Source organism: Eubalaena glacialis, chromosome 14, assembly GCF_028564815.1.
Source record: "Eubalaena glacialis isolate mEubGla1 chromosome 14, mEubGla1.1.hap2.+ XY, whole genome shotgun sequence".
Lineage (NCBI taxonomy): Eukaryota > Metazoa > Chordata > Mammalia > Artiodactyla > Balaenidae > Eubalaena > Eubalaena glacialis.
In genome coordinates, this window is record NC_083729.1 from 51,020,862 (window position 1) to 51,042,129 (window position 21,268).

Sequence of the window (21,268 nt, forward strand, 5' to 3'; positions counted from 1 at the left end):
TAAACAATGACACTGTTTTCTCTGTAAACATTTTTTTCTAATAGCCTAACAAATGTAAGCGTGTGCTGCCATACTGCTGAATACCATCTTGACTTTCTAATTACAAAGAACTGTGTCTTGATAGTTACAATTACAGCTGTAACAATGATGCCAGGCCCTGAACAATACCGTTAGAGGCAAAGTGCTTATCTGAATATTCACAAATAAAGGCTTAAATTTATGCCAGAGATGTAGATGGAGGTTAAACAATTGGGAGGGGGAAAAAAAAGGTTGAAAACACTGGTTTAATGCCACAGATGTGAATTTGAATCCAATTACTCTGAAAAGAGAAAAAAAAACTTGAAAAGGTGCTGTTTTCTTCTGTTTTAGTAATCAGTAGGTTAAGGGGTGGTTCAATTTAGCATGCTAATACCTCTCATCTTAATATTTGGCTACATGCTAGTATTTTCAAAGCATACTATCTTTTAAAGTGGATTTTTGTAAGGTGCAAATGAGTATCTCCATGTTAAAATAAAAGATAACCATTCTTCAATCAGCTAACCCATAAATGAAATAATATACAATTTTTGAGCAGCTAGTATATATGTCCAGTACTATTTTAATGAAGGCTTTATAACACAGTGATTAAGCTCCCTAGCGCTTTGAAGTCAGATGAATAGGCATCAAAAATCGTGTTCTGCCTCAGTTTCCTCATCTGTAAAATGGAAATAATAATGGCAATACCTATATAACTGTTACCACTGAGTTTTAGTGAGGTTTAAAGAGTAGATATAAAGCATGCAATATGGTGATTGCTACAGTAAGTATTTAAGATAGGGCAGCACGTGTTGTTATTACTGGAAAACAGGCTTCAGAATGAGTTTTTCAAATCCTGGAATAGGGAAGCAAAGGCAAATTTCTAGTAAGAGGGCGTCTACTTCAAGGACACCAGCGTCACTCAATATCTCTGGGTGTGTCCACAGTCTTTCCATAACTCATCACCAAAAAGCATGATTACTTCATTTAATGGCATGATTGGACCAATCCAGAATTGCACTTTGCCATTAACAGCATTTAAAAATTTCAATTGGGGATTTCCTTTCCAGCTCAGGGCTGAGAGTTAACATTGGGATTTATCAATGCTAATTATGTCTTATTTTCTTTTTCTTCAAATTATCGACAATCTACTATAGTACTAAGTCACGAAGTGGCCTAAAAAATATAAACACAGTCATGTCCCCAGCCCTGGGTGGAGTAAAAAATGTCCTTGTTTATTAGCCTCATTGTTTATTTAAAATAATATCCACAATAACTTATACTTAATTGTGCACTGTATACATGCCATGGCTAAGCCTGTTATGTGTAAAAACTTATTTAGTCCTTCCAAAAACTTTATAAAAGAGTTAATATTTTATTTTATTCATTTTATAGATGAGTAAATCAAAGCAGACATTATGTAACTTGGTCAAAGTCAAATCATAAATAAGTGACCATAGATTTTTAACTCTCATGAGCACATTTACAATATGAGAATATATAAAGGCCCCAAAGCAAATAGACGAAGACTTAGGCTTACTACGTATGTTACAACGTAAACACTTAGTTCTAGGTTTGGTTATGCTCAGTCACATTATGAGGAAGGCTTCCCCCCTACTAATCATGTCCAGTTCACATGCACACAGCTGTCACAGTGAGCTGCAGAAGTTGCCCATCTAATCACATTATCTTTTCCGTTAAAGCTGTCACCGGCTTCCCCATTTGTATAGGATAAAAGGCCAAGTCCTTTAGCTTTGGCACAACTGATCCCTGTGATCTAATCCTCACCTCACCTCTGAACATGCCTTCCTCACTTTCAAGCTGAGAATTGCAGTTCTGTGAACAGACCCTGCTGCTTCACACCTTCTTGCCTTTGTCTCTGCTTTCTGGATGCCCAGGACGAAGGACAAACATCATTTTCGTTACAGACTTGCCTTAAGCCCACCAGGTGGCACAGTGCACACCATCAACATGTGTCCCCCATCATCACTCAACACATCTGAGTCCTGGTACTGCACAATTTATTTCCTTGGTTTTCTCCCTTCATTAGACTTTTAAACTCCTATACAATAGAAAATCTGTCTTAATGGCTGTTTTATCTCTAGCATCTAGATCCATGCAAATAAACACTCAGTGAATGTTGAATGAATGTAAAAGATTAGAAAGAAAAGTCTTTAAAAGGATCCCAGGAGAAGAACATAGAAAACCTCACCCGGCCTCACTGACTTAAATAGTCAGTCTGAAAAATGTAACTGAGCCACCACACTCTCCTTGTTTATCTACAATAAGCATTCGGAGTAATAACCTTTCCTTTGTCCCTTCTTTTCTCCCAGTGAATTAGAGATCTGAAGATGGGCCCTCACAGTTATATGCTTTAGAATCTGATGGGATAAGGAGTGGATAGAGACCATTATCTTTGAGATATTGCCTTTTCAGAGATTTTATTAAGTTAGAGAACTCATGAACTGTCTTGCCAGGCCTTGGATTAGCAGGGCATACGGTTGTCTCTTCAGGTATGAGATTGTAAGCTCCATGAAACCAAGATCTATGTCTAATTCATCTGGGTTCGAATCTACCATGTGAACCATGCCGAACAACTGTCAAATGCACGTGTGGGTTAGGTAACCTATTATTGAGAAGAGAGAGAAAATAACCTGTTGGGTGGGTATGGTATTTCAGATTCTGTTTATGCAAAGAATAATCTTGAGTCCTTACATTTTCCAAATTCACAACAGAAATAGAACTCCATGGGAAGAAAAACTAACTCTGAGGTTTTTATTCTGAATGACCGAGCATACACGGTGGTATTTACCAAAATGGAAAGACGAGGAGAAGAATAGTTTGGTTTCAGTTCAGTTTGGCCATGTTCATTCTGAGACACTTATTAGACATTCAAAGGGAGATACTGAGTAGACAGATGGATATACGAATCTAGGGCTCACGGGAGACATCAAGTTTAGAGATGTCAATCAGGGTGTCAGTAACATGGCATTTGCAGCCATAGGACTGGATGTGATGACCTACGGACTACGTGAAGACAGAGGAGGTGTGTAAGGCTGAGAACTGGAGCACTCAGAAGTTTAGAGGTTGAGAGGAAGAGAAAAGTCCACCGGAGGAATCTAAGAAGTATTAATCAATAAGGTAGGAGAGAGTGATATTGAGGTAGAAAGTTCCAAGGAGGGAGTGATCAGCTGTGTCAAATGCTGCAGAATTGTCAAGTGAGATAAGGTCTGAGAATTAAATGCTGGATTGAGCAATGTGGAAAAATTCCAAAATTTAGATGACTGTGGTTTACTTATTACAGAATACATAATAATTGACCTTTTTTTTTTTTTTTTGATAAGTCACCCTTCTAGCTGTTGTGCTTTTTCCTTGAGTACCACCCTTTCAGTCTGTGCAGTGAAGAGACTTCCCCATGTTTCTGGTGGGGGCTTAAACCTCAAGGAACTGAAGCAAGGATCACACATCATTAAGGAAAGGTCAGTTCCCAGGCATAAATTGTTATTTTTTTCCCTCCCATTTCCATATTACAGAGGTGCCTCAGGCTTCCTGGAGTTTCTATTAAGAATTCCAAATCTCCCAGCAATGATTTTTAAATACTCGCTTTCCCTAAGACAGTTCTCTTTAGCTTGGCTCATCCCCACAACATAGTCTGGGCCCTTCAATCACGGTAGAAGTCTTTTATCACTCGACTCTACTCCATCCTGTACACAATCTCTAGATTAACCTTTCCAGAACAATGCATTCATAATGGTAATAGCTATAATTAATCTACTCTATATTATCTTCCTTAATCTCGTGCACATAATAGGCACCCAAATATTTCTCGTGTGGTTTGAAATTAGGTAATTTTAAAAAGTGCATTCTTAAATCGCTTCCTTTTGATTAGTAAGATTCATTTTATTTTTGTTCTCTCTGCCTAGCTATTTTTAAATATAATGAGAGAACAGTATCTCTAGATAGTGTGTGAAAGCATTTTAATACTTTAATAATTCCATATAATTCGAAATGATCTTTTCCCTCCCATACTTTACAGTAAATAATAAGCACATAGATGAAAAATACGTGTTTCGTATCCAAGGAGAGAGCTATTAAGTATTACGAAAAGATGGAGAACATTTTTATCTTAAGTCAGCCACATAAATACCCATTAATTTTTTTAATGATTTTATTTGGTTGATGGAGTATTACATCTCCAAATTACATAGTTTAGATTTCCCATTACACGCTCCTTATGGATCATATGCATATTCACAAAGTTATACAGAAGATTCTACGATGGGAAGGAGCCAATTTTCATTTTCTCTGTTCTTGTTTGAAGAACCAAAACTGTTAAAGGGATAAAGCACTCAGAAGTGCCTGTTCCAGGTTAATTGTCTCAAATTGCTCATTTAAAGCGCCATTATAGTACAGCAAAACCAGTTAATCTGCTCTGAAGCTTCCTTTTTTATGACCGTAGCTACATTTGGTGAAATGGCACCTTTGGCAACCACCCAAATTGGATAAAATTGCCATTTTTCTTGGAACCTGGAGAGAATAACACATGTTTTGAAATCACTTCATATCGTGTGGCTCTAAATGGTAAGCTGAACGTTAGTCTTGCTCTGGAATTCACTCACTTTGGCATCTTCTGATCTGACCCTGAATTTCCGTTGCTTTACTGATGTGAGTCAATGATGTGCTTTTGTGTGCAATACATAGGTAGGAGTTGGGGGGAGGGTGCGGAGGAAACTAGCAAGAGAAATTGTGGCAATATTTTTAAACATCACAACCGTATAAGAAAATGATGTGTCCTGGCACTGACACTTGTGCACAACTTTCAGCTGACGGTACCTTTATTATTGGAAACACTGTAGTTTGAGAGCCTCTTCAATGTCGACATAACTAGCAGGTGCCGCGATCATAATGGTAAAAACATTCACTTATTAATCAGCGCACATAATTCCTCTCTAATGCTGTCAATTTAAGATGGCAACCTGAATTTTTTTTTTTTTTTTTGGAGTGGGGAGGTGGGTCAACAATTTAATGAATCTCGTCTGCATTTTAATTCCAACCTAATAATCTGCCTCCGGCTCTTTTCCCTCCCTCACTCTGAGAACATTTCTCTGGATCCTGCTACTAAGCACAATGGGATATTTACCTTCCTACCTCAGTTATGCATTTAGGATGGGGAAACAGCCAGATAGCCAGACCCCCCAACCCAAGTAGAGCTAATGTTAACCTGTCACCAGCCCTCACTGGCATCATCCTCAAATTCCCTCAAATTCCATATGTTTGTATAGTCTCCTCCTTCCCTGATTCTGACACTGTAGTGCTTTGCAGGTTTCTTTTATTAAACACCACTGGGACCCAGACTCAGAAATGTGCAGTATGTTGACATAGTTAAAATAAATAAATACAACCCATTGCCAGAAATATTTAAAAATTCATCTAAATGTGCTCCTGTCAGAGATGATTTGTTTTCATCCAAACAGGGAAGACTGATGGCTTCAGGATGGACTGGGTAGAGAGACTCCATCTTCTCATTCACTCCTTCATTCATTCATGCCTTCATTCATTTCCTTATAAAAAAGCAACCCGCCACCCCTTGCTCGCTCTGTCAAATGTAAACAGAATAGACTTTGTTATTAGGAGAGATGTGACTCCAAGTGTCTGAGCTGCAGAGTGACAGCCGGCTCCTCTCTGAATTTCAGGCAGCCTCTGTCACTTGCCTTGACAATGAAGGAAGTTAATATATTCATGACATTACCACACATGCATTCGCAATTCACAGCATATTGTATTGTTTACCCCTGTTCTTTTGTACTACTGCATGTAGTAATTTGCCTTCTAGTAACAGAAAAATTCCTCAACTTTAAATTTTACCCTCACTCTATTTACCCTTAATAGAAAAACCACTGCTTCCTGGTCCATCCGTGGTTGGCAAGACCACCTTTCTGCAGCATTGCAAACAGATAAATGTCAGATTTTACATTTTGATCAGATGTGTCTACAGTCATTTCCTATACATATTCCTCATCTTTTGCCTCCCACGCCTTCCTTTGGCAGTCATTGCCGCCCTTCCTGTGTATTCTTAGCGCATTTGGTACTAGGTGGCCAGCTCTTATAAGGGAGAGGACAGCAGTGAGAGTGAGAGGAGAGTGGCATGGATTAGGAGTCATACTCTCACAATAGGGGCAATGCTGGTGAAAATGAGGAGCATCCTGAAACTCTGCTGTTTCACCATTTACATTCAAGATGCCCAGGGTGCTCCTTGTTTTCATCCACAGTAACACCTCCTTTGGTTTATTCATCACTCCCACTGGACCGCATACACTTCCCCACACACATGGATCCCCACCACTCATTTAAAACCCATCTATGGGACACTGATCACTCAGCCTCATTGGTCTAACTTAATTATTCTGAAGGGGTGCAAACTTGTAATAGTGTTGAATACTTAGACAGATGGTTTTGCTATGATGAGTACAGGGTAGAGTGAGTTGTTATTCTCAGATACTGTACTATTGTTCTTCAGAATTTTGCTGTTGGGGACCAGAATTGAAAGGTGCTCTAATGGCTTAGGGCAACTTTGTAGAGATGGGCTGGAGGAGGCAAGCAGTCTGAGTTAGCAAGACATATTAGCTGTTTCATTTTCCTCACAGTGATGAGCTATCTGCATTCCAATGCATGTCACAAAATTCCTGGGCTGAGAGAGGCCGTGAGGGGGTCACTCAGTCCAATGCCTTGCCTTTGAGTAGAATCATATTAAAAAACACCCTATGTTAAAAGTCTTCAAGACAACCTATGCCCCTAAGTCCAAATGAATGTTGAAACCCTTTCTTAAACTAGACACGATCTTGTCTGCAATTTAAAAGCATCTCCTGTTCTGTTAGAGAGAAAGCATTTGGTTGTTCTTTATATTCAAACACTTTTCACACTTGAGAATTATAATTAAGTTACATTCTCTCAAATTCTGCTGCTCTTAGAGAGTAGGCTATATAATTCAGAGTTTACTTCTGTAATCTCCTGGTTTCTTTGTACTAGTTATTTTTTGTTTGTTTATTTTTCTTTTTATTTCCATTACTCTAGGAGGTGGGTCAAAAAAGATCTTGCTGTGATTTATGTCAAAGAGTGTTCTTCCTTTGTTTTCCTCTTAGAGTTTTATAGTGTCCAGTCTGACATTAAGGTCTTTAATCCATTTTGAGTTTATTTTTGTGTATGGTGTTAGGGAGTGTTCTAATTTCATTCTTTTACACGTAGCTGTCCAGTTTTCCCAGCACCATTTATTGAAGAGACTGTCTTTTCTCCATTGTATATCCTTGCCTCCTTTGTCATAGATTAGTTGACCATAGGTTCGTGGGTTTATCTCTGGGCTTTCCATCCTGTTCCATTGATCTACATTTCAGTTTTTGTGCTGGTACCATATTGTCTTGATTACTGTAGCTTTGTAGTATAGTCTGAAGTCAGGGAGTCTGATTTCTCCAGCTCCGTTTTTTCCCTTAAGATTGCTTTGGCTATTCGGGACCTTTTTTGTCTCCATACAGATTTTAAGATTTTTTTTTTTCTAGTTCTGTAAAAAATGCCATTGGAAATTTGATAGGGATTGCATTGTATCTGTAGATTGCTGTGGGTAGTATAGTCATTTTCACAATATTGATTCTTCCAGTCCAAGAACATGGTATATCTCTCCATCTGTTTGTGTCATCTTTGATTTCTTTCTTGAGTGTCCTATAGTTTTCTGAGTACAGGTCTTTTACCTCCTTAGGTAGGTTTATTCCTAGGTGTTTTATTCTTTTTGTTGCAGTGGTGAATGGGATTGTCTCCTTAATTTCTCTTTCTGATATTTTGTTGTTAGTATATAGGAATGGAAGAGACTTCTGTGCATTAATTTTGTATCCTGCAACTTTACCGAACTCATTGATTAGCTCTAGTAGTTTTCTGGTGGCATCTTTAGGATTATCTATGTATAGTATCATGTCATCTGCAAACAGCAACAGTTTTACTTCTTCTTTTCCAATTTGTATTCCTTTTATTTCTTTTTCTTCTCTGATTGCTGTGGCTAGGACTTCCAAAACTATGTTGAATAATAGTGGCAAGAGTGGACATCCTTGTCTTGTTCCTGATCTTAGAGGAAATGCTTTCAGTTTTTCACCATTGAGAATGATATTTGCTGTGGGTTTGTCATATATGGCCTTTATTATGTTGAGGTAGGTTCCCTCGATGCCCAGTTTCTGGAGAGTTTTTATCATAAATGGGTGTTGAATTTTGTCAAAAGTTTTTTCTGCATCTATTGAGATGATCATATGGTTTTTCTCCTTCAATTTGTTAATATGGTTTATCACATTGAATGATTTGCGTATATTGAAGAATCCTTGCATTCCTGGGATAAACCCCACTTGATCATGGTGTATGATCCTTTTAATGTGTTGTTGGCTTCTGTTTGCTAGCGTTTTGTTGAGAATTTTTGTATCTATGTTCATCAGTGATATTGGTCTGTAATTTTCTTTTTTTGTGATATCTTTGTCTGGTTTTGGTATCAGGGTGATGGTGGCCTCGTAGAATGAGCTTGGGAGTATTCTTTCCTCTGCAATTTTTTGGAAGAGTTTGAGAAGGATGGGTGTTAGCTCTTCTCTAAATGTTTGATAGAATTGACCTGTGAAGCCGTCTGGTCCTGGACTTTTGTTTGTTGGAAGATTTTTAATTACAGTTTCAATTTTATTACTTGTGATTGGTCTGTTCCTATTTTCTATTTCTTCCTGGTTCAGACTTGGAAGGTTAAACCTTTCTAAGAATTTGTCTATTTCTTCCAGGTTGTCCATTTTATTGGCATAGAGTTACTTGTAGTAGTCCCACATGATGCTTTGTATTTCTGCGGTGTCCGTTGTAACTTCTCCTTTTTCATTTCTAATTTTATTGATTTGAGTCTTCTCCCTCTTTTTCTTGATGAGTCTGGCTAAAGGTTTATCAATTTTGTTTCTCTTCTCAAAGAACCAGCTTTTAGTTTTATTGATCTTTGTTATTGTTTTCTTTGTTTCTATTTCATTTATTTCTGTTCTGATCTTTATGTTTTCTTTCCTTCTACTAACTTTGGGTTTTGTTTGTTCTTCTTTCTCTAGTTCCTTTAGGTGTAAGGTTAGATTGTTTATTTGAGATATTTCTTGTTTCTTGCGGTAGAATTGTATTGCTATAAACGTCCCTCATACAACTGCTTTTGCTGCATCCCATAGGTTTTGGATCGTCGTGTTTTCGTTGTCATTTTTCTCTAGGTATTTTTTGATTTCCTCTGATTTCTTCAGTGATCTCTTGGTTATTTAGTAATGTATCGTTTATCCTCCATGTGTTTGTGTTTTTTACAGTTTTTTTTCCCTGTAACTGATTTCTAATCTCATAGCGTTGTGGTCAGAAAAGATGCTTGATATGATTTCAATTTTCTTAAATTTACCGAGGCTTGATTTGTGCCCCAATCTATTCTGGAGAATGTTCTGTGTGCACTTGAGAAGAAAGTGTAATCTGCTGTTTTTGGATGGAATGTCCTATAAATATCAATTAAATCTATCTGGTCTATTGTGTCATTTAACGCTTTTGTTTCCATAATAATTTTCTGTCTGGATGATCTGTCTGTTGGTGTAAGTGGGGTGTTAAAGTCCCCCTCTATTACTGTGTTACTGTCGATTTCCTCTTTTATAGCTGTTAGCATTTGCTTTATGTATTGATGTGCGCCTATGTTGGGAGCATATATATTTATAATTGTTATATCTTCTTCTTGGATTGATCCCTTAGTCATTATGTAGTGTCCTTTCTTGTCTCTTGTAGCATTCTTTTTTTTTTTTTTAACATCTTTATTGGAGTATAATTGCTTTACAATGGTGTGTTAGTTTCTGCTTTATAACAAAGTGAATCAGCTATACATACACATACATCCCCACATCTCCTCCCTCTTGCGTCTCCCTCCCACCCTCCCTATCCGACCCCTCTGGGTGGTCACAAAGCACTGAGCTGACGTCCCTGTGCTATGAGGCTGCTTCCCACTAGCTATCTATTTTACATTTGGTAGTATATATAAGTACATGCCACTCTCTCACTTCGTCCCAGCTTACTCTTCCCCCTCCCCATGTCCTCAAGTCCATTCTCTACATCTGCATCTTTATTCCCCTTCCCCGTGTCCTCAAGTCCATTCTCTACATCTGCTTCCCCGTGTCCCCCCCCCCCCACCGTGTCCTCAAGTCCATTCTCTACATCTGCGTCTTTATTCCTGTCCTGCCCCTAGGTTCTTCATAACCATTTTTTAGATTCCATATATATGTGTTAGCATATGGTACTTGTTTTTCTCTTTCTGACTTACTTCACTCTGTATGACAGACTCTAGGTCCATCCACCTCACTACAAATAACTCAATTATGTTTCTTTTTATGGCTGAGTAATATTCTATTGTATATATGTACCACATCTTCTTTATCCATTCATCTGTAGATGGACACTTAGGTTGCCTCCATGTCCTGGCTATTGTAAATAGAGCTGCAGTGAACATTGTGGTACATGACTCTTTTTGAATTATGGTTTTCTCAGGGTATATGCCCAGGAGTGGGATTGCTGGGTCATATGGTAGCTCTATTTTTAGTTTTTTAAGGAACCTCCATACTGTTCTCCATAGTGGCTGTATCAATTTACATTCCCACCAACAGTGCAAGAGGGTTCCCTTTTCTCCACACCGTCTCCAGCATTTATTTTTTGTACATTTTTGATGATGGCCATTCTGACTGGTGTGAGGTGATAACCTCATTGTAGTTTTGATTTACATTTCTCTAATGATTAGTGATGTTGAGCATTCTTTCATGTGTTTGTTGACTATCTCTATATCTTCTTTGGGGAAATGTCTATTTAGGTCTTCTGCCCATTTTTGTTAGGCTGTTTTTTTTTTTTTTTTTTGACATTGAGCTGCATGAGCTGCTTGTATATTTTAGAAGTTAATCGTTAGTCAGTTGCTTCACTTGCAAATATTTTCTCCCATTCTGAGAGTTGTCTTTTCACCTTGTTTATGGTTTCCTTTGCTGTGCAAAAGCTTTTAAGTTTCATTAGGTCCCATTTGTTTATTTTTATTTTTATTTCCATTTTTCTAGGAGGAGGGTAAAAAAGGATCTTGGTGTGATTTATGTCATAGAATGTTCTGCGTATGTTTTCCTCTAAGAATTTTATAGTTTCTGGCCTCACATTTAGGTCTTTAATCCGTTTTGAGTTTATTTTTGTGTATAGTGTTAGGGAGTGTTCTAATTTCATTCTTTTACATGTAGCTGTCCAGTTTTCCCAGCACCACTTATTGAAGAGGCTGTCTTTTCTCCATTGTATATTCCTGCCTCCTTTATCAAAAATAAGGTGACAGTATGAGCGTGGGTTTATCTCTGGGCTTTCTATCCTGTTCCATTGATCTATATTTCTGTTTTTGTGCCAGTACCATACTGTCATGATTATTGTAGGTTTATAGTATAGTCTGAAGTCATGGAGCCTGATTCCTCCAGCTCCTTTTTTTTCCCTCAAGATTATTTTGGCTATTCCGGGTCTTTTGTGTTTCCATATAAACTGTGAAATTTTTTGTTCTAGTTCTGTGAAAAATGCCATTGGTAGTTTGATAAGGATTGCATTCAATCTGTAGATTGCTTTCGGTAGTATAGTCATTTTCACAATGTTGATTCTTCCAAACCAAGAACATGGTATATCTCTCCATCTGTTTGTCATCTTTTATTTCTTTCAACAGTATCTTACAGTTTTCTACATACAGGTCTTTTGTCTCCTTAGGTAGATTTATTCCTAGGCATTTTATTCTTTTTGTTGCAATGGTAAATGGGAGTGTTTCCTTAATTTCTCTTTCAGATTTTTCATCAGTAGTGTATAGGAACGCAAGAGACTTCTGTGCATTAATTTTGTATCCTGCTACTTTACCAAATTCATTGATTAGTTCTTATAGGTTTCTGGTAGTGTCTTTAGGGTTCTCTATGTATAGTATCATGTCATCTGCAAACAGTGACCGCTTTACTTCTTCTTTTCCGATTTGGATTCGTTTTAGTTCTTTTTCTTCTCTGATTGCTGTGGCTAAAACTTCCAAAACTATGTTGAATAATAGTGCTGAGACTGGAAAACCTTGTCTCGTTCCTGATCTTAGAGGAAATGGTTTCAGGTTTTTGTCATTGAGAACGATGTTAGCTGTGGGTTTGTCATATATGGCCTTTATTATGTTGAGGTAAGTTCCCTCTATGCCTACTTTGTGGAGTGTTTTTGTCATAAATGGGTGTTAAATTTTGTCGAAAGCTTTTTCTGCATCTACTGAGATGATCATATGGTTTTTCTCCTTCAATTTGTTAATATGGTTTATCATTTGTGTATATTGAAGAATCCTTACATTCCTGGGATAAACCCCACTTGATCATGGTGTATGATCCTTTTAATGTGCTGTTGGATTCTGTTTGCTAGTATTTTGTTGAGGATTTTTGCATCTATGTTCATCAGTCATATTGGCCTGTAATTTTCTTTGTGACATCTTTGTCTGGTTTTGGTATCAGGGCAATGGTGGCCTTGTAGAATGAGTTTGGGAGTGTTCCTCCCTCTGTTATATTTTGGAAGATTTTGAGAAGGATAGGTGTCAGCTCTTCTCTAAATGTTTGATAGAATTCGCCTGTGAAGCCATCTGGTCCTGGGCTTTTTTTGTTGGAAGGTTTTAAATCACAGTCTCAATTTCAGAGCTTGTGATTGGTTTGTTTATATTTTCTATTTCTTCCTGGTTCAGTCTCGGAAGGTTGTGCATTTCTAAGAATTTGTCCATTTCTTCCAGGTTGTCCATTTTATTGGCATATAGCTGTTTGTAGTAATCTCTCATGATCCTTTGTATTTCTGCAGTGTCAGTTGTTACTTCTCCTTTTTCATTTCTAATTCTGTTGATTTGAGTTTTCTCCCTTTTTTTCTTGATGAGTGTGGTTAATGGTTTATCAATTTTATCTTCTCAAAGAACCAGCTTTTAATTTTATTGATCTTTGCTATTGTTTCCTTCATTTCTTTTTCCTTTATTTCTGATCTGATCTTTATGATTTCTTTCTTTCTGCTAACTTTGGGGGTTTTTTGTTCTTCTTTCTCTAATTGCTTTAGGTGTAAGGTTAGGTTATTTATTTGAGATGTTTCTTGTTTCTTGAGGTAGGATTGTATTGCTATAAACTTCCCTCTTACAACTGCTTTTGCTGCATCCCATAAGTTTTGGGTCGTCATGTTTTCATTGTCATTTTTCTCTAGGTATTTTTTGATTTCCTCTTTGATCTCTTCAGTGATCTCTTGGTTATTAAGTAATGTGTTGTTTAGCCTCCAAGTGTTTGTATTTTTTACAGATTTTTCCTGTATTTGATATCTAGTCTCATAGCACTGTGGTTGGAAAAAGATACTTGATAGGATTTCAATTTTCTTAAATTTACCATGGCTTGATTTGTGACCCAGGATATGATCTATCCTGGAGAATGTTCCTTGAGCACTTGAGAAGAAAGTGTATTATGTTGTTTTTGGGTGGAATGTCCTATAAATATCAATTAAGTCCATCTTGTTTGATGTATCATTTAAAGCTTGTGTTTCCATATTTATTTTCATTTTGGATGATCTGTCCATTGGTGAAAGTGGGGTGTTAAAGTCCCCTACTATGATTGTGTTACTGTTGATATCCCCTTTTCTGGCTGTTAGGATTTGTCTTATGTATTGAGGTGCTCCTATGTTGGGTGCATAAATATTTACAATTGTTATATCTTCTTCTTGGATTGATCCCTTGATCATTATGTAGTGTCCTTCTTTGTCTCTTGTAATAGTCTTTATTTATTTTATTTATTTATTTATTTATTTATTTATTTATTTATTTATTTATTTTTGGCTGCGTTGGATCTTTGTTGCTGCACGCGGGCTTCAGTAGTTCTGGCTCATGGGCTCAGGAGTTGTGGCTCACGGGCTCTAGAGTACAGGCTCAGCAGTTGTGGTGCACGGGCTTAGTTGCTCCACGGCATGTGGGATCTTCCCGGACCCGGGCTCGATCCCGTGTCCCCTGCATTGGCAGGCGATTCTCAACCACTGCACCACCAGGGAAGTCCCCGTAATAGTCTTTATTATAAAGTCTATTTTGTCTGATATGAGAATTGCTACTCCAGCTTTCCTTTGATTTCCATTTGCATGGAATATCTTTTTCCATCCCCCCACTTTCAGTCTGTATGTGTCCCTAGGTCTGAAGTGGGTCTCTTGTAGATAGCATATATACAGGTCTTGTTTTTGTATCCATTCAGCCAGTCTGTGTGTTTTGGTTGGAGCATTTAATCCATTTACATTTAAGGTAATTATCGATATGTATGTTCCTATTACCATTTCTTAATTGTTTTGGGTTTGTTATTGTAGGTGTTTCCCTTGTCTTCTGTTTCCTTCCTAGAGAAGTTCCTTCAGCATTTTTTATAAGCTGGTTTTGTGGTGCTGAATTCTCTTAGCTTTTGTTTGTCTGTAAAGGTTTTAATTTCTCCATCGAATCTGAATGAGATCCGTGCTGGGTAGAGTACTCTTGGTTGTTGATTTTTCCCTTTCATCACTTTAAATATGTCCTGCCACTCCCTTCTGGCTTGCAGAGTTTCTGCTGAAAGATCAGCTACTATCCTTATGGGGATTCCCTTGTATGTTATTTGTTGTTTTTTCCTTGCTGCTTTTTATATTTTTTCTTTGTATTTAATTTTTGATAGCTTTATTAATATGTATCTTGGCATGTTTCTCCTTGGATTTATTCTCTGTGGGACTCTCTGTGCTTCCTGGACTTGAGTAACAATTTCCTTTTCCATATTAGGGAAGTTTTCAACTATAATCTCTTCAAATATTTTCTCAGTCCCTTTGTTTTTTGCTTCTTCTTCTGGGACCCCTATAATTCGAATGTTGGTGCGTTTAATGTTGTCCCAGAGGTCTCTGAGACTGTCCTCTATTCTTTTCATTCTTTTCTCTTTATTCTGCTCTGTGGTAGTTATTTCCACTATTTTATCTTCCAGGTCACTTATCCGTTTTTCTGCCTCAGTTATTCTGCTATTGATTCCTTCTAGAGAATTTTTAATTTCATTTACTGTGTTGTTCATCATTGTTTGTTTGCTCTTTAGTTCTTCTAGGTCCTTGTTAAACATTTCTTGTATTTTCTCCATTCTATTTCCAAGATTTCAGATCATCTTTACTATCATTACTCTGAATTCTTTTTCAGGTATACTGCCTATTTCCTCTTCACTTTTTTGGTCTGCTGGGTTTTTGCCTTGCTCCTTTATCTGCTGTGTGTTTCTCTGTCTTCTCATTTTGCTTAACTTACTGTGTTTGGGTCTCCTTTTTGCAGGCTGCAGGTTCGTACTTCCCGTTGTTTTTGGTGTCTGCCCCCAGTGGCTAAGGTTGGTTCAGTGGGTTGTGTAGGCTTCCTGGTGGAGGGGACTAGTGCCTGTGTTCTGGAGAATGAGGCTGGATCTTGTCTTTCTGGTGGGCAGGACCATGTCTGGTGGTGTGTTTTGGGGTGTCTGTGACCTTATTATGATTTTAGGTAGCCTCTCTGCTAATGGGTGGTGTTGTGTTCCTCTCTTGCTAGTTTTTTGACATAGGGTGTCCAGCACTGAAGCTTGCTGGTCGTTGAGTGGAGCTGGGTTTTAGCATTGAGATGGAGATCTCTGGGAGAGCTTTCGCTGTTTGATATTACATGGAGCCGGGAGGTCTCTGGTGGACTGATGTCCTGAACTCGGCTCTCACACCTCAGAGGCACAGGCCTGACACCTGGCTGGAGCACCAAGACCCTGTCAGCCACACGGAAAAGGAGAAAAAAGAAAAAAAAAATCTTTGCTCCCAAAGTCCACCGCCTCAATTCTGGCATAATTCATTGTCTCTTAAGGTATTCCACAGATGCAGGGTACATCAGGTTGATTGTGGAGATTTAATCCGCTGCTCCTGAGGCTGCTGGGAGAGATTTCCTTTTCTCTTCTTTGTTCACACAGCTCCTGGTGTTCAGCTTTGGATTTCGCCCTGCCTCTGTGCGTAGGTTGCCTGAGGGTGACTCTTCTTTGCTCAGACAGGACGGGTTAAAGGAGCAGCTGATTAGGGGGCTCTGGCTCACTCAGGCCAGGGAGATGGAGGGGTACAGAATGCAGGGTAAGCCTGCGGTGGCAGCGGCTGGCGTGACGTTGCACCAGCCTGAGGTGCGCCATGTGTTCCCTGGGGAAGTTTTCCCTGTATTACGGGACCCTGGCAGTGGCGGGCTGCACAGGCTCCACGGAGGGGAGGTGTGGATAGTGACCTGTGCTTGCACACAGGCTTCTTGGTGGCTGCAGCAGCAGCCTTAGCGTTTCATGCCCGTCTGTGGTGCCCGCGCTAATAGCTGCGGATCATGCCTGTCTCTGGAGTTGTTTAGGTGGTGCTCTGAATCCCCTCTCCTCATGCACCCGGAAACAATGGTCTCTTGCCTCTTAGGCAGGTTCAGACTTTTTCCCAGACTCCCTCCTGGCTAGTTGTGGCACACTACCCCCCTTCAGGCTGTGTTCACGCAGCCAACTCCCGTCCTCTCCCTGGGATCCGACCTCCGAAGCTGGAGCCTCAGCTCCCAGTCCCCACCAGTCCCGGCCGGCAGGTGAGCAGACAAGCCTCTTGGGTTGGTGACTGCTGGTTGGCACCGATCCTCTGTGCAGGAATCTCTCTGCTTTGCCCTCTGCACCCCTGTTGCTGCACTCTCCTCCGTGGCTCTGAAGCTTCCACTCTGCCATCCCCTGTCTCCGCCAGTAAAGGGACTTCCTAGTGTGTGGAAACTTTTCCTCCTTCACAGCTCCCTCCCAGTGGTGCAGGTCCCATCCATATTCTTTTGTCTTTGTTGTTTCTTTTTTCTTTTGCCCTACCCAGGTACATGGGGAGTTTCTTGCCTTTTGGGAAGTCTGAGGTCTTCTGCCAACGTTCAGTAGGTGTTCTGTAGGAGTTGTTCCACATGTCGATGTATTTCTGATGTATTTGTGGGGAGGAAGGCAATCTCCCCGTCTCACTCCTCCACCATCTTGAAGGACCCATTCTTGTAACATTGTTTATTTTAAAATCTATTTTATCTGATATGAGTATTGCTACTCTAGCTTTCTTGTGATTTCCATTTGCATGGAACATCTTTTTCCATCCCCTCATTTTCAGTCTGTATGTGTCCCTAGGTCTGAAGTGGGTCTCTTGTAGACAGCATATAGATGGGTCTTGTTTTTTTATCTATTCATTGAGCCTGTGTCTTTTGGTTGGAGCATTTAATCCATTCACATTTAAGGTGATTATCGATATGTATATTCCTATTACCATTTTCTTAACTGTTTTGCGTTTGTTTTTGTAGGTTCTTTTCTTCTCTTGTGTTTCCTGCCTAGAGAAGTTCCTTTAGCTTTGTTATAGAGTTGGTTTGGTGGTGCTGAATTCTCTTAGCTTTTGCTTGTCTGTAAATCTTTTGATTTCTCCATTGAATCTGAATGAGATCCTTGCTGAGTAGAGTAATCTTGGTTGTAGGTTCTTCCCTTTCATCACTTGAAATATATCATGCCACTCCCTTTTGGCTTGTAGAGTTTCTGCTGAGAAATCAGCTGTTAACCTTATGGGAGTTCCCTTGTATGTTATTTGTCATTTTTCCCTTGTTGCTTTTAATAATCTTTCTTTGTCTTTAATTTTTGTCAGTTTGATTACTATGTGTCTCGGCATGTTTCTCCTTGGGTTTATCCTGTATGGGACTCTCTGCACTTCCTGGACTTGGGTGGCTATTTCTTCTCCCATGTTAGGGAAGTTTTCAACTATAATCTCTTCAAATATTTTCTCGGGTCCTTTCTCTCTCTCTTTTCCTTCTGAGACCCCTATAATGCGAATGTTGTTGCGTTTAATGTTGTTCCAGAGGTCTCTTAGGCTGTCTTCATTTCTTTTCATTCTTTTTTCTTTATTCTGTTCCATGGCAGTGAATTCCAGCATTCTGTCTTCTAGGTCACTTATCCATTCTTCTGCCTCAGTTATTCTGCTATTGCTTTCTTCTAGTGTATTTTTCATTCCAGTTATTGTATTGTTCATCTCTGTTTGTTTGTTCTTTAATTCTTCTAGGTCTTTGTTTAACGTTTCTTGCATCTTCTTGATCTTTGCCTCCATTCTTTTTCAAGGTCCTAGATCATCTTCACGATTATTATTCTGAATTCTTTTTCTGGAAGGTTGTCTATTTCTACTTCATTTGGTTGTTTTTCTGTGGTTTTATTTTGTTCCTTCATCTGTTACATAGTCTCCTGCCTTTTCATTTTTTCTGTCTTTCTGTGAATGTGGTTTTCTTTCCACAGGCTGCAGGATTGTAGTTCTTCTTGCTTCTGCTCTCTACCCTCTGGTGGATGAGGCTATCTAAGAGGCTTGTGCAAGCTTCCAGTGTATTAGTTATTTATTGTTTCATCTGTATATGTTTATCCAATTAACTTGTAAGCTCATATTGGTCAGGAAGAGTCTTTTATAAATTCTTATAAGGGATAAAATAGAGGCTCTAGAGTAGTGATTCTCAATCATGGCTGCATATTCAGATCACCTGGAAGGATACTTTAAAATACTGATGCCTGAGTTATACCCTCAGAGATTGAGTTAAATGGTGTAGGGTGCAAGAGGATGTGGTAATTTATTAAAAACTGCCAGGTGATTCTAATTGAGAATCTACTCTCAATCTCTAATTGCGAGTGTGATCTTGGGGAGATTGCTTAACATCACTAAGTCTTTATTTATGTAAGAAATACAGATAAAATAGCTTTCATAACCACCTTTTTCTTGAAAGATTAAAGAGTTTATGTATATAAAAGCCTTAAGCAGGATACTGGGACCAGAGCATATTATCAATAAATATTAGTATTAATATTAAGGTTATTATTGTTTGGCCAAAGTATCTAACATGTTATTGGAAACTTAACAGGCACTTGATAAATGCCTATTAACTCATAGCTTCAGATCATTTAGCCAGTTAATCCACATGATGTGAAAAATGTTAAACAAGGTAAGTATCAGAGTAATTCAAGCCAAAATATAGTTTCACCTTGCATATCAAAATGCTTGAGAAATATATGTTTTGGCACATGATCTAGGTAATTGTACTTGTTCACACTTTCCTCATTCATAGAGAATAAATGCATTGGCTGTGGACTGGGAGGTTTATAGTGGACAAAGAAAAGGGTCATAATATTTGAAGAATATAGTCAAAATATGAAGAATTACAAAATTCTTATGGCAACCAGATGTTGCCAATCAAGGACATTACAGCATTATAAGGGTGATGAGATTATCATCAAGCTAAAGATAATAATAACTTTTCACATGCATTATATTTCATTATAATAGACTAATCCAACAAGTTATCTGAGAAATCTAGCCACCTTTATTCTAAAGATGAGTAAGCTAAGTCTAAGAAAGACAAAATGATTTGACTACAAATAGCTATGATGTAAAATATGATAAATTGAGATAGAATCAAACCAAAAAACTTAGAAGCAGAGAGGGAAAGAGTTACTTCTGATGTAGATGATGAATGAAAGCTTTATAGAGGTGATGACATGTAATCTATGTATGGAAACAATAATGTGGTTTAAAAAGGCAGAAAAAAAGAATAGAGCATTTTAGACAAAGGGAATGAATAGAATAAGCCAAACAAGGGACTCGGTTGACAGGAGCATAATTGCATCCCAAAAGGGAATGTATGATAATATTGGAATGGAAGGCTGGGGTCAAAAGTTGAAACGTCTTGAATGATAAGCATAGCAGAGATCTCAGAGAAGCTATCCCATAGGCTGACACTACAGTAAAAATTTCTTTAGACCTGTCGTAAGAGAGCTGAAAATCAAACTTTGAAAGGATCAAGCTGATAAAAAAAGTACCTTAAATTAACACCACCCTCCCTCAAAATTCAATACTGTTAAAAAAAAAACAAAATCTATACACTAAAAACAATAAAAATAGCAATTTTCAGCATTCAATTAAAAATCACGAAATGTGAAGAAGCAGGAAAATGGACCCATAATCAAGAGAAAAATCAATATAAACAGTCCCAGGATTTGCAAAAATGAGGGAATTATCAGATAAGAATTTAAAACCGCTCTCTAAATGTAATTAAACATTAAAGGAAAAAAATAATGAGAAAATATGTAAGATATAAAGATCAGTGAACTTGATGACACAGCAATAGAAAAACTAAACATAGAAGGAAACATAGTTGAAGAAAACACAAAAAGTGGAATTAATGATCTGTGGGTCATTTTAAAGTGTTCGAATATAACTGGTATTAGAGTCACAAAAAGAGGATCAAAAAATATTGAAGAAATGACAAAAAAATTGTCCAAAATTGATGTGAACAATATAAACTCAAAGATCTAAGAAGCTCAATGAATCCCAAGAAAGATAAACACAAAGAAAATTATATCTAGGCACATCTAGAAATGTTTATAAAGCAATTTAAAAAGAAAATTTTAAAAGCAGCTAGAATAAAAATGCACATTAAGTACTAGCAACAAAGATAAAAATAAGTGCTACATTTTCATCAGAAGCAATGCAAGAAAGAATAAAAAATATTTTAAGTAAAGAAAGAGAAAAAAATGTCAATTTAAAACTCTATATCTAACAAAGATACCCTTTAAAAAGGTTAAAAAAAGATTTTTCAGTCAAAAAAAGTGAAAGAATTCATCACCATCAAACTTGTAGTAGAGATATGTTGAAGGAAGTTCTTCAGGCAGAAGAAAAAATAATGCCAGATAAAAATTCAAATCCTTACAAAGGAATGAGGAAGACTGGAAATGAAAATGTAAGAATAACTATTAAAAACTTTTTCTCTAATTTATTATTTATTTAAAACATAATTTACTGTTTAATGCAAAAATAATAGAGTTGGGAATTATAAGTGCATAGAGATAAACTTTATGACAACAACAAGACAAAGAACAGTACAAGGAGGATAGAAAAATGCTGTTGTAATATTTTTTATATTGTACTTAAGTGGGTATAATATTATTTGAATGTAGACTGTGGCAAATTAAAAATGTATATTTATATCTCATCAAACCCGCTAATTTAAAAAAATGGAACAAGTGATATACTTAAAAAGCCAAAGAGAGACAAAATGTAATACTAAAAAGAGCATATTCATGTAAGCCGAAAGAAAGCAAGAGAAAAAGATAACAAAAGAACAGAACAAAGTGAAAAAAAAAGGAGAAGAATGGTGGATTTAAACCCAACTATATCAATAATTATATTAAAT